General features: G+C 50.7%; 1 long non-coding RNA gene across 1 annotated transcript; it reads left to right on the top strand.

The window, feature by feature from the left end:
* The first annotated feature begins 919 nt into the window (after positions 1 to 919).
* LOC141417565 (uncharacterized) lies at positions 920 to 14174 on the top strand. The gene is made up of 2 exons (XR_012442210.1): positions 920 to 1807; positions 13307 to 14174. It is a non-coding gene; the product is annotated as an uncharacterized lncRNA (long non-coding RNA).
* The last annotated feature ends 580 nt before the right edge of the window (positions 14175 to 14754 follow it).

Genomic DNA, 14754 nt, shown 5'->3' on the forward strand with positions numbered 1-14754 from the left:
TGACTTAACTGTCTTCAGGAAATTGGTCAAACACTACTTGATCCGTCGTGTTAAGTTTACTACGGTTAGGCTTTATCCAGAAGGTACGTTTGATAATTGATTCTAGGTTGTACCCACATAAATAATGTTTTCTGGTGGTGAAGAGAAATCACTGCTTCCTTTTCCATTTAGTTTTTTAGTATCACTAGATTTCGCTCATTTCCTACTTACTTGCACAGAATTGGGCTCCAATCGACCCTGGCTTGCGGTGAAATACATCCTCCATCGTTTGCAGGTCAATCTGCTCATCTCCTCACAGCTGACCTTCCGTCACTCATAACTCGTGCTTCTGGGGAAATCTCAGTTAATATGCTCAAGATTACAGAGAGGAAGAGGAGCCCAGCACTGCTGGACTGCTCAAGGGCATCCCCGAGCCCCTAGGCCGCACCTTAGCACACAGCCAGAGCTTCCGTCTGCTCTTTCCCGAAAGCCTGCAGAATAAATAGAGGCCTCCTTGGCTGTCTTCACCCCAAACCCCACCCCATCTTCCCATTCTAGCTTCTCAAAAACCTCGCGACCATACCTTGACTTGCATTTCCTTTGGCTACGTCAGCCATATTTCCTTACTGGTCTGGAGGGCAAGGCAAAGATGAAAAAGCAACACACACACACACACACTCAGTCTTCCTTGCGGGCGTGGCTGAATCTCTCTGGATGCGGCCAGGTACACACTCAGCACAAATACCCAGCATGCATGGGTGGCGTGCCTCTCTCTGACTGAGTTCAATGGCATCATATTTGTAGCTGGAAGGCAGCCCGGAAGTATTTATAACAGACATTGGTAGACACCATAATTCAGGGCTCCCCTACCTTCCTGCCTCTGCTCCAGAGACCAGGTTGATGACCGCACATCAGATTGCACACACATGACCTCCCTACTTCCCTCTCAACATCTCTTTATACCATCTGGGCCTCTAATGACCCCAAGTTTGGTGTCTCCTGACCAGCTCCCAGTCCTGGTCAGGCAGTGGAGGCCACAAGCTGAATGCCACACGAGGCTTGTCCTTTGCTGACCTGAACACAAAGGACTCTTTGCTGGGAAAAGAAGCAAATGTGATGTTGCTGCTACCCTGGCGAAACCTCAGTTGGCTCTGAGACCGGCGGAAGCTGGACCGGGCAGGCAACTAGCAGATCCAGTTGGCCCAGGACTGAGGGACTTTCTGGGACACAGGGATTTTTCTGAGCTAAAACCCAGGATGGTCCCAGGCAACCCTGGATGACGGGTGACCTTCAGAGCATCTGTGTTGTGTGACGCTCGGGACAGAACAGAACGAGACAAAGAAGTCTGTCTGAGAAAGGCCTCTTCCTTCCTTGGCCACAGCTGAAGGGACAGAAAACAGCAGGGAAGAAACCAGAAGTACCAAGGAGAAATTCACTGTTTCTGTCCTTGGGCATAAACAGGAGTGTGGAGCTGTCTTTTATCCGCTTAGGAATTCAGTTACAAATCTCCAGGACTGATCCAGGGCCCAAGGCCCAGGCGCTATGGAGGCTGGGAGCATTCAACAATGCCTCCTCCCTCCCGACTCAGGGATGGGGGCGGGGAGAGGGCACAAGGCCGGCTGGAGGGTCATTGCTATGCTTCCCCGGCACCAGGAATGGGTTCCTCTGGGTGTTCTTTTCCACGTGGCTGGCGCTGCCTGTGGTGCATACAGATGGCAACCTCAGGGGTGGTGAATCATCTTCTCCATGCAGGACCCACAGGCCCTTCCTGACTCGGAGGCAGCCCAGGCCTGCACTCTCTCCACAAAGACACACTGGGCCTTTTCAGGTGAGCCTTTGTGGCAGCTGCTACCATTTCAGTTCTGTAAGAACCAACAGTGACCAGAATGATAATGAGGCAAGTCTTCCTGACTTGTCCTGCTCAGACTTCTCTCTGAGGGGAGCCATTTTTCACAGCTGCCCTGGCTTGCCACTGCGGTGAGCTGCAGGAGCTCAGCGGGCCAGGACTGCTGGTTTCACAGCAGGATTTGGTGCGACTCTTACCCCAGAGGGCTCTGCCAAGGTGGGGAGGGAGTGACCAGGCTGAAGCCCCTGGTCATAAATAATGTCCTAGGGGATACAAAGACTGAGACTTGTGGCTCAGTCACCACTGAAGGCCTGTTCCCCCCACCTTTGTCCTGCTGCCAGCCACTTCCCATTGCTGCAGGGTCTGTGCGGGGCTGTCCCTGGGTCTTCCTCTCTTGTTGGGTCTTCTTGCCTCCTGGCTGGGTTAGGGTCACCAAGTTCTCAGCAAGAATCTTTCATTGTGCTCACTCATGACAGCGTAGCCTTTCTCCCTCACTAGACGGGAGACTTTTAAGTAGAAGGGACCTTTCGGTCATCTTTGTGTCTCCAACACTGCCTTGCACACAGACATGACAAATAAATGTCTAGTGAGTGTTTGGAATGCAGAAACGACTCCTTATCTGCCTTCGCCTCCCAGCTCAGGGGTCATCACCTCTCCCGGGAAGCTTGTGCGTTAGGGGAGGGACCTTCACCTTCAGTATTGTGTCTACCCCTCCCTTACGGCTGGAAATAGTTAATGTGGCATTGGCAATAATCATTCCTAATAGTAATTAAGCAGTTACAACATTCCTTATGTCTATACCCTTCCCTAATTCTCACCATAGCCACTGTGTCTCACCATAGGCACAGACAGGTTAAGAAACTTTCTTACATTGACGTATCTCTGAACTAGAGAAGTCAGGGTCCCACCCCTGTAGCCTGGTTTAGACTGGCTCACTCACTCTGTCCTCCAGTCCCTACATGGCATGTTACCAAATGGATGTATACCAAATGGATGACCAAGAGCTCCACGATGGCCTGGTTGAGCAGACCCTTCTGGGATGACAGGAATGTTCTGTAGCTGGGCCACCCAGTCAATAGCCACCAGACGCGTGTGACCTTTGAGCTCCTGACATGTGGCCAGTGTGACTGAGAAATGCATTTTTAACTTTAAATTAATGCAAATTTAAATAACCACACAGGGCTGGCAACACTGATTTCAGCAGACACAGGGTATACATTAACGATCTTTCCTAAATGTCTTACTGGGAAGTCATAGCCATCGAAAGGACTCTTACTGAATGCCAGCTTTTGGTAACTTTTGGTACTGTCAAAGCCTCCAGCTATCAGCATGGAGTTAATCTGCACAGTAAGTACAGTCCTGGTCCACAGAGGCTCCTGAGATCAGACACTTGGGGCAGCCTGATAAAAGAGAGCTGGGTTAGAAGAAGGGAAAGGGTCACTCCTTACCAACACCTGTTCTATGCCAGACCTGGTGTTATCCTAAAAACAACTGTGACCTACTTAACAATATCCCCATTCTACAGCTGAGGAAAACTCAGAAGTTAAAAAATTGAGAGGCGTGGTATCAGCTGGTGTTGCCTGGTGCCTTGGCCCTGGGCTGCAGTGGTTAGAGGACATTCTCCTTGCAGGGTGGTCACTGTTCAGCCGCAAATAGGAGTAGTCAATACTGACACCTGCTCCTCTAGTGACTCAAGGTCTGAATCAGTACCTGAGCCAGAGACCTGTTTTCTACTCTCAGTTATTGGAGTTTTTGTTTGTTTGTTTCTGGTGGTACTGGGGTTTGAACTTAGGGCCTTGCACTTGCTAGGCAGATGCTCTATCACTTGAGCCATGTCCAGCCCACGTTTTCTACTCTCTTTGGGTGCTGTGAACTAATCTCAGGGCTTTGTATCCTAAGCACGTGCTCTACCACTGAACCACACCCCCTGGCCTCTATTCTTACTTCTTGGTGCTCCCCATCTCTGTAATGGAAAATTCTAGAGCCGTGCTGTGCAACACAAAAGCCACACATGGCTACTGAGCTCATGAAAAGTGGCTCCTTGGGTTCTACTACAAGTGGAAACCACACACCAGAATTCAAAGACTTCAAGTGAAAGAATATAAACTATCCCATTAACAAGTTCTGTTTTGATCTTGTTCAAATGATCATACTTTGGATATCTTGGCTTCAATAAATTTTATTAAAGCTTATTTTAGCTGTTTCTTTTAACTTTTGAATGTGGCCATTAGAACCTTTCAATCACCTATGAAGCCGGCGACATGTTCCCACGGAACAGACTGGTTTGGACAGAAGGTCAATGACCCTGTCCGCAGGCCCGTTCTCAGCCTGACATGTTCACGCATTGGTGCCCACTGAAAGAGTGATGCTGGTTAGGTGTGACTGTGGCTTTGGCCTCTGCGTCCCTCCAGCACCTCTGGGATACGCCAAGGGTGCTGGTGGGGTGGCTCCCATGTTTTCCAGACACGCTCAGAGCTCTTGACACTGTAATGTCTCTGCCTTAAGCAGCAGTGTTGTTGTTTCTTTCTGGAGCAAGATGCTCTGCCATTCCTGTGGGGACGGCAAGTGATAAAACCATGACACAGAAAAACAACCTGTTCTCCCCAAAGGTCACAGGCAAACCAAGCAGAGCAGGCAGCCTACTGGTGATGCTCTTTACTGCAGGTGAGCAGGTACAGTACACAGGCTTGGTGGTGTGTATGTGAGGTTGGGGGGTGAACATAGCATCTGGGGGTCCCTGGTGCCCCCGTGATGGTAGCGCTCTTCCATTTTCTAATTATTTCTCGTGTTGACAGTAGAGAGAGCTGTACTGTTCCTCTTTGATGATTTAGAAGTGTTATTGCCTTTCACTCTCCTCTCTCTATCTAGCTCTCTCCTTTCAACTCGCTGCTTTTACACCAGTTTCCATAGTAACCACCTCTATTGTATCCCTGACTCTGAGGGAAAATCGTGCAGATGTTTGTAGGGAATCCAACACCTTCCAGTAGCTATTTTGGTGCAGTCTCCTTATCTCCTGGCACTGTATTTCTCTTGTCCTTTTCTTCTTGCTACACCTGCTCTTCCTCTGAGTACCTAGAGCTCTCCAGCATCTCTCATTCTTCCCACAATTCGAGCTTGCGAGATGGGTCGGGAGGATGGTGCAGGCAGAGGTCTTGGTAGGAATCTTAACCTTTCAGGCAGCATGTCACACAGTGACGGCCACCAGCCCCAGACACACAAGCTAAACACAAAAACTCTAGGGGGTAGAATCGAAGACACCTGGACCCAAGAGCAGCAGAGCTGGCTCACAATCGCCAATTCCACAAGTGCCCTTCCCTGAAAGCTTGCAAAAGAAACAAAGGCAGCCTCAGCTGTCTGTACCCCAAGCCTCATCCCAACCTTTGAACCTCATGACCCTTTCATGACTTTGCATGTCTGTTGTTAGTCCATGTACTTCCTTTAGTGATATCAGACATCTACTCCAACCGGTTTGGAGGGTGGAGCAGAGATGGAAACACACACACACACACACACACACACACACACACACACGCACAGTGACGGGGCTTGGAAGACCTGTATCAGCAGAAGTGCCCACCTTCCATGGCGACCTGGGAAGGCCATAGGAACAGGTCTCGTCCATCAGCTGCTGAACTTGTTTGAAAATGCTTACCCCGTTCCTCCTTGGAATGGGACATTATTCTTTTGATTGCACAGGCCAGACAGCCTGGCCATAACAAACATGTAGCCGAGGAGAGTGTGTGCCTTTCCAGAGACATTAGTTATTCACCTCTGAGCGGGCTGAGCTAAATTTAGTATGTGATGTCAGTGGGTTGTTTGGATTCTTGGAGATTGGCAGAAAGCCACCTCTCACATGATATATGAAATCACTGATAAATGCTTCTTTTCACCAAAAGAAAACAGCTTAATAAATGCGCCCCTTTTCTGCTTTCATCTTCCCTCCCTCCTTCGCCGGCACCATCCTTCCTCCCAGCCAGTCTCTCTCTCTCTCTCCCTCCGCCTCCTCCTGCATGCCATGCCACGTCTGGGATTTGTCTTTCTGAGGCTCAGCTCAGCAGAGCCTGTGAAGTGGAAATGAGCGGCTCCGTATCACAGATCAGGATGAGGCTGTTGGGATGCTGAGCTGCATCCCCCGCCTCCAGCCTGGAAGGCTGCCAAAGCGCTCGTGAATCAGACGCACACGCGCAGCAAGGCAAATCTGTACAGCAGTGGCTTTATGGGGCCGGGTATTTATGGCACAGCATTCACTCTGGGTTGCTGTTTTGCAGGCGAAGATGGGAAATAGATAGTGATTCAGGATTGCCATTAAGTGTGGAAACAGCCCCTGCACAGATTGTGTGCAATAAACCAAGTACAGAGAGAGCGGCCAGAGGCCGTGAGTCTGCCATGCTGGATCAGCCTCCAGGTGGCTCAAGTTCAAGCTCTTGATGTGTGGGGCAGTTAATGCCTGGTGCTCGGAGCACATCTTTCTGCATTCCCCCTGTCTCCCCCATCACGCACTTAGTCCATTACAGAGCTGGTGGAGGGGTGGAGGCGGGGGGCTTTTGTGTGTAGAATTAAATTAATTCTTGCCTTCCTGCGGAGATCAGTTTATATGCCTGAAGAACGAGATTTAATTACCCTTATCTTAGCTCGTGTAAAAGCCAACGTCATTATTTGAGCTTGGGTTGGCCCAGTCCCTGTCACAGTCAGATGTAGTACTTCACTCAGTGCTCCCCACGCAAGCACGGGCAGTGGGAAATGGGAGGCAGTAGCCCCCATACGGTGTACTGCTATTCTCCTCAGCTTCATCCAGTGGACCTCTGCTCTGGTGTTGGCGAACATTTCAGAGCTGAAGGAAGGGCTGTGTTTATTTACTTGGATACCTTCATGAAGTTGCCTTCTAACATGAGCAGGGCCTCAGAACCTGGCACGGATGACACTAACCATAGCCTGTGAGGGATTCAGAGAATCCCAGTCAGGGTGCTAACACCATCGGGGGTGGGGGTGGCTTTTCTCCTGCACACACCCACCCCCAGCCCTTTTAGGATGCTAGGCTTCATCCTGGAGGGGAGAAAAAAGCAAAAACAGAGGAGGGACGGTGAGCACAAACTGCTCTATGTGTAGCTGCCTCAATTTCTCATTGGAGTGATGGATGGATAGATGGATGGATGGATAGATAGATGGATGGGATGAATGGATGGGTAGATGGATGGATGGATGGATGGATGGATGGATGGATGGGGGATGGATGGATGGGGGGGTGGATGGATGCATATGTCAATTAATGAATCAATGAGATACCTTGCAAAATGAGCATTGTTGTATGAAAAAGCTCTCGTCAATCCACTCTTCTAATTAGCTTTCACTTAGGGTTCCATGTGAATGGAAGAGATGAGTAGAAGTCTTTATTTTAATTGGGGTTATTTTTTCCTTTCTTAAAGAAAGGCATGTTAGATCCACAGATCCTGATAGCTCTCTCGAGCCCCTGAAACTCTAGGGTTCTGCAATTGCATGATTCTGTGGCTGCATGAGCCATTTAAGACAGCACATGCTCTCTTGTTTCAGGAGATGCATATAAGCCCTGCCTGTGAGCCCAGGTCCCCATAAGGGGGTTGAGGAGTGCTTTGGGCCCCAGAGGAACCAAGAATACCCTCCTTGGATGAACTTGAGCTTGCTCTTTGAGAATATGCTGATCGGGGCTTTCTGTAGGGCCAGGTCATGTTTAAACTGTTGGTGTTGATTTCTGGTTGATGCAAAGAACAATTCTTTTGGCTGCTCAAGATGCTTACTGTCACTTCCTCCTGGCCCCAGACCTCACCCAGAAGAGTACTATGGTATCTTGCACCACGTGACAGGGACAAATACTCACTCACCTATCTGTTGGCTGGCTGAGTGCTATCCTAGCCCTGGGCTACAGTCACAGGTTGTCTACCACATTATCTTGGAGGAGGAATGGGGCACTGAGGGCAGAAGCTTTTACTGTGATTTCCATGGGAAGGACAAGTAAGACAGGGCCTGCAAGCTCTGTGACAGTGCCACTCCTGTGAAGTTCACATTCACTGTGACTATTACAGTACATAGCTTAGAGTTATCTGAGAACTCCAGGTGCCTGTGGGTATAGGAAGGAGGATTCTACAGAGTGTGCATGTGTGCGTGTTTGTGTGTGGTTGTGGAAGGGTGAGGAGAGGAAGGAAGTGGTAGAGAGGGAGAGAGACAAATTGATTTTAAGGCATTGGCTCATGCAATTATGGAGATGAGCAAATCCAGTATTTGCGGGGAGGACTGGCAGGCTTGGGGCCCAGAGAAGAGCCAATGTGTCCGGTCTAGTCTGCAGGCATTCCACTGCAGAGTCCCTTCTCTGGGAGGTCAGTCTTTGATCTATCAGTCCTTCAACTGACTGGATGGAGTCTACCCATGTTACAGAGGACAAGTGGCTTTACTCAAAGTCCACTGATAACAAAAATGCCCTCACAGAAACATCCAGACAATGTCCAACCATGTGTGTGGGTGCTGTGGCCAGCACAGCAGGTGAGTCACTATTCACTAACAGGCCCTCAGAAGGAAGTTAAAGCATCACTTTCCAGAAATGAACAGTAGGTTAATAGACAGCCCCACTCTGTTAGGGCAGGGTCTCTGAGATGCCCTCACCTCCCAGTTCTTCCTCCCAAGACTTTACAATGGTCTCAGAAATGCACTCGAGCTTACAAAACATGCTAGACCACGGTCCCCTTGATTCTCACCATGGCCAGTGAAGATGGTCCTCATATGGAATCAGAGAACATGAGGGAGGGCAGGGAGACTGGTCCCAGGTTTGACTACCTGTCAGGGGAGGAAGCCAGCTTGGACTGTTGGATTCCCAATGCCCACGTCACTCTCATTGTTATGCTGGGCACACACCATGGGCTTCGCACAATGTGCTGATCCTTTGATTTTCCGAACAACTGCACGGAGAGAGCCATTTCCACTTAACAGGTGGGGAAGTTGAGGCATGCTCTGCACACGACAGAGATATAAGCTGGGATCTGAGGCCAGGTTGGAGGCCAGTAGGTGATGTCCACCTATCTCCTGCCTCCCAAGTGTCCCAGGCAATGTCACTCTCTTCCCTGGCCCCGCTCCGACCTACCATAGCATGCTCACACCCCTAGGTCAGTCTCTGGAAACTCGGTAAACACCGTTGAGTTGTGCAACTGGAGCTCTAAAGACAGCGAATGGAAAGCAGAGAAACTCCAAGTAGAAAAGGACCAAAAATGAGGTTTGGGATTCCAAGAGCAAGCACCACTCAGGCACCATATGTCAGGTCATCAGGAAGCAATGGGCTTGCTGCCTGGGGGCATTCTCTATCTCATCTCAAGCAGGTCCCCTTCCCTCAGGTCACACGCCCCATCCCGTGCTGCCTTCCCTGTGGCCTGCCAGACGTGAAACACACCCTTACCGAGTGCCAGGCACTGTGCTGGGCCAGGCACTGAGATGGGGGAAGGTGGGTGCTGCCTGCGAGGCACTCACAGACTGGAGGAGGAAGACCTGCAATCAGGTGGCACTGAGCTGATGGCACTGGGTTACCTCCTGGCCAGGCCTCCAGGAAGCACACTGGCTCTAGGAGTGATGTATCACCTGCTGTGCCCATAACTGGGGAGGAGAATGCTGACCTGGAGCTAAAAGGACAAGTAGGAGAGGTCCCCAGATGGAAGCCAGTGAGGGCACCGAGGCAGAGGGAACAGTTGGTGCAAAGTTCTGCTCAGTTGGAGAACACGGGGTCAGTAACGTCAGGACTTCTGAAACCTTGCTACAACGTGCAGTCTCTGAGATACTCCAGGAAGCTACTCACTCCTGGGGAGGAGCCCAGGGCACGTTCTTGGTTCCTGACCGAAAGGAATTTCTAACCTGGGCAAGGAGCAAGATGCAGCCCCAGAAATATCAGTGGCTGTCCCCAGGGAGAAGAACTAGCATCAGGCAGTGTGGTGACGGTAGTGAGTCTGGAGGCAAGTGGTGAAGGGCTGGGATTAGAGCCTTCCCAGTCAGATTTATAAGTCAGCAGAAGTAATCACTTCCTGCTGCTGAACTGGGCACGGCCGTCCGCCCCAAGCCTCTCCGTGAGCCTCCGTCCTTTTCCTCAGAGGATTCCCAGCATATCTGCACTGCTCTCAACTGCTATTCCTTTTTGGCCCAGACCTATCGCCACTCCCTTCTCCAAGCTGACTTTCGCCTTCCTCTGCTGAACCTGCTATGCCCGTGTATATCAGCCCTCCAGGGCTGGCCTCAAACCTGCCATCCACCTGCCTCAGCCCTTCCTAGTGCTGGGATTATAAGTGTGTACCACTATGCTTGGCTTTAGGACTTCCCACTTTGGGGCTTTGTCTCAATCTACCCCAATACCTCCACCTAATGCTGCCTAGGTGATAAATGTATTCTAAGAAATGCTTGAGGGCTGGTGGAATACTCAAGTGGGTAGAGCGCCTGCCTTGCAAGCATGAGACCTGAGTTCAAACCCCAGTGCCCCCCACACACACAAAGATGAGAACTGCTGGGATGTTGAATGTGAGGTTTGTATCAAAGGTAGTGCGAGTTCTGTAGAGGCTGGTGATGTACTATGAACTCCTTTGAGTGCTGTGTGTACCTGGGAGAGTCCCTTCGAGGTGTCCATCAACTTTCCCAGCCATAGGGCTGCCAGGAAATGGGGACCTTCCTGCGTCCATCACAAACAGTGACCACACGCACACTCCATCTTCTCCCAGGAAGATGCAAACACGACATTCGAGACTCAAAAGTAAACTGCAGCAAGGAATTAGCGTGAAATGATTGTCCCCCCTCTCAGAGTTCTTTTGTAACAGTCAGCCATGGTGTGCAGGATGAAGGTTGGCCTGTCAAACAAGCCCATTCAAGCTTGCAGTTCGCTGTCATTTACCCAACAGCCTTGTGATAAAGAGTAAGGATAAAAAAAAGAAAAAAAAACCCTGCCAAAAATAGTGCCACTGAGAGAATAAGCCCAGGCAGGCTCAGGAGCCAGTGCCACCCGCCACACTGCCCCCTGCCAGGAGATGGCTGCCTTGTGGGCCTGTTCCAACAAGGATGGTGTGTTCCAGAGCAGAGCGGGTGACCTCGGATTTCAGCACCAAAGAAACTTGGCGAGGAAGGGCACAGAGAGCTGCATTTGTGAATCCCTGAAGGAAGGGAGAACAAAGTTTACACTGCAAACTTGACTTTCCAAAAAGCATGTTGAGACAGCCCCACGGTGGACAGGTTTGCTGCAGGCCTGGGACTCGCCTGGGGCTGCCACAGCCTGGAGATTCTTCTAGAAAGAATATAATAAGGTGCCTTCTCCCTGGTGCTTGCCTCACTCCCTAACCACTCTCTGTCTAGGCCTTCAGTTCCCCCATGGAACCTGAGGGGTGGGACAGAGGGAGGGCCCCTTGGCAGCGGGAGTGCCTTAGGCCCAAGAGAAAATGGAAACAGATCTGTCAACTGGTGAGCTGTGGAAGAGGCCACTGAGCCTGGGGGCAGGTGCTCTGGATTAAAAGGGGACATGTTCCTGGTTTGGTGGCCAGCTCTCTGGTGGAGGGGGTAGGCTGACTTCTCAGTTCTGTGTTCCTGCTCCTGAGGGCAGACAGGGGCCTCCAGGGCACTCCCATCCCCATGGACAGAGAGGGTGAATGCTCTCAGAGACAAAGAGCCACGCTTGCATGTGGGTTCTCCCAGTGCTGTTGCAGCCAAAACATGCCGAGCCCTGGGTGGGGACCCTCCCAACAAGTGGGCATCCTGTCTCCAGCTTGTGGGTGAGGTGGAGGAGTCTTAAGAAGGGGAGCAAATGAGCCCCTGTTGGCACTGCTAGGAAGCGGCTGTGCCAGGAGGAGCCAAAGCTAGGACTTTGGGCCTAAGTTCTCCATAAAAGTAATTTCCCAGACTGCCCCTGTGGCGGTGGCTCTTGGGCAAACACGGTCTGTTCCGTGTCCCCTCACTCCCAGTGGAGATCCTGCTCCCACTTTTCTCCTTATACCTTCACCCATTTGCCACGATGAATGACTCACATTATAAACCAGATTTTAAAATAATCGCACTTGTCTATGTGGCAGCCGTGAAACCTGATTGGTGTTTTGTTTGTAAAGACCCCAAATGAAACAATCAGAGGGGCAGAGAGAACTGACGTGGTAACCCTGTCACAGAAAATGGCCACAGGCTTAGGGCAATCCATTGCTCCACAGGCTCCAAGGACAATGACAATAATAATCGCTGTTATTATTACCCTTTACACCGCTCCTTCCAGAGTTGGCTTCTGTGTGCAGCGTCTGATCACTGGTTAAATGAGTGTGTTCACCTGCCTGACTCCCCACTCCTGCTGTCTGTCTTCCATGTCAAAGTAGGGCCGTCCCTGGGGAGGCGTCCTCTGGGACCCTTTTCTTTGGCATCTTAAACAGCTGTCATACTGTCCCAGTTGTTTTTCAAGAAGGATGTCCCCCGGGCTTCATTGAGGCATATTTGAACATGACCCTTCCATGTTGATCTGCTTACTTTCAGCTCCCCAGGGAAGCAGTGCCAAGCTCCGGGTGCCCATGGGTGGATCCTGGCAACCTCTCAGCCTGACAGCTCATCACCTGTTGTTTTCTACTCAGAACATAGGTTTGGGCTTGCACAGATTTCAGAGGTTCCCGCAAAGCAAACTTCTTTAGGGGAGTACAGAGACCTCTTCTGTGCAGACAAACCTTGCACCCTGCAGTCTGTCAGCACCCCAGTGAAAGGGGATGGAGGCTGCAGTGGAGGGGAGAGAGAGGGAGGAGATCACTCAGCACCCACGCCTGGACTCCAGTTGCCAGTGCTTTTGAGCAACCTCTATTAGCATTATTCCCTGAACATCTGAGGGTGGCTAGGAAGTGTACCCACTTGAGAATGAGGAAGCAAAAGAGAAATCTTTGGGGACACATCCGTGGAGCAAGGAGGGGTCAGAGCCCTGGGTAGTGAAGCATTGTCTCAGCCCCTTCCTCCTTCATTCTTGGCCCCGTGGGCATCTAGCAAGCTCACTGGGGAGGACGGTTCTGAAGCCTGGCTCCATCCAATAATAGTTTAAAATGATGACTCACTGAGACACAGCGTCTCAGGCACTCTCAAGTGGCCCACGCAGACTCAGAGTGGTAAACGAGAGACAGAAATTCCAGAGCGGGGCAGCACCCGCTCAGCACGCACAGAGAAGGCTTCTTGTTCTCCTCCACTCCCTGGGCCAGCTTTGAAGAAAGATGTATTTTTAACCACAGCCTCAAAAAGAAACTGTTCCCTACATGTCCCCATAGCCTAGTAATGGGACAACTCTTGGCAGCCGGCACCTAAGGACTATGTTCTCAATTTGTATGCTATTCTTGTCCCCAGCATACGTCTGGGGCCACGGTCCCTGGAGATGGCAGGGTATGGGTGAGGACTCCAAGGTCATCTCGGTTCCCAGACTCAGGACTGGCTTCATACAGGCTTCAGGACTGTGTTCACTTCCCAACTGATGATTCTTTTTGTTCTTCACAGACTCCATGTCAACTATCCAATGCTTCCAGAAGGCAGCTCCTAACTCCACCCCCATCACCTTGGGCCAAGAGGGACTGAAGTCTCAGAAATTCAGCTGCTGCTGGACTCAGGAACACAGGCACTGCTCCTGGCCACCTTCGAGAGCCTTCAAGGGCTGGGGCAATCCACTGGACCCTCCTCTTCCCCACCTTGACAGTGAAAACAGCCATCGTGGGGTCAATTTCTCTGCTTCTCTGTCACTGTCATCAGGACTTGTGTCCTTAGCTAGAGAAAAAAAAGGGTTCTTCTGAGTCCTGACTTGAGTGAAGCCTGTGTTTAATGCATCCACTTCATCCTACTGAATTGTGCTGGTGTGTCCCCAAGCGTTTTATCACTGTTCTTGTTTTGAGGGAGCCAGCTCTGACCTGGTGGCAGAAGGAGACGCCCTTTGTCTGCCTCTCCCGGGCCTGGCCCCGCCGACGGCTGCTACACTGCTGTGTTTATTTGAGTTATGTAACATAAACAGCTCCAAGGAGATGGGCTCCTCTGCTCTTGTTTTGAGACTCGGGCTTCACTGCCCTCTGCAGAGCTCCTCGCTTGGGTGGTTTCCGCTGGCCTTCTCTGCTTTGCTGCTGGAGAACAAAACAGTCCTGCCTTGACCTCTGGGACCAGCCCTTTCCTCTCCACAGCCCTCAGGGAAAGTGAGGGAAGCTGATGTTATGTGTGACCTCAAGAGTTTCCAGCACCAGGCCGAGAGGAATCATGGGTGGGGATTGGCTCTCTCTGAGCCTCTCCCCTGAGGCTTGGTTCTTCTGGTCAGGAGAAACACGAGCATTTCAAACACGATTCTGTATTGCATACGGATTCACCTGGCTTTTGGGGAGGGTGCCTGATGTATAAAACACATGTGACTACAATAAGAAGAGAAGTTTAAAAAGGGACAGTAGACTCAGCTCCACATTGGGTAGCCGTATTTGCTCCTGACACTGTTAAAACCTTGCATTCCTGCTGAGACCAGAGCCTGGTTTCTCCTCCAATGGCAATGGAGAAGAACCATGCGTCTTGATGCTCTCTTTGACTCAGCACATAGCGTTCAAGGAGCAGTTGGGTTCTAGCACATTTTTAGTAAAGAACTCTTTAAGGGTTGCACCATTTATTCTCTTATTTACATGGTTGTCTTAAAACAGGTTAACAAATATTTCAGAAGAGTTATTAAGCCTAGAATTTCTGATCACCGCGATTCCATCTCTGCCTATAAGGTCTCTTTTGTAATACCCCATATCTCTGGAGTCACCCTAACAAACCATTCACAGTCTACCAGGGTCACCCACCACCCACCCTCATCTCTCAGAACTGTGAATTTGGGGAAGAGAAGTGGGAGGCACAGAGGTTTGGGGGGAAGCAAGTCCCTAGTGTGGGGTGGGGTGGAGGTGGGGTTCTCAGACAGCAAGGATGCCTTGAATGGAGCA

Source organism: Castor canadensis, chromosome 15 (genome assembly GCF_047511655.1).
Source record: "Castor canadensis chromosome 15, mCasCan1.hap1v2, whole genome shotgun sequence".
NCBI classification, from domain to species: domain Eukaryota; kingdom Metazoa; phylum Chordata; class Mammalia; order Rodentia; family Castoridae; genus Castor; species Castor canadensis.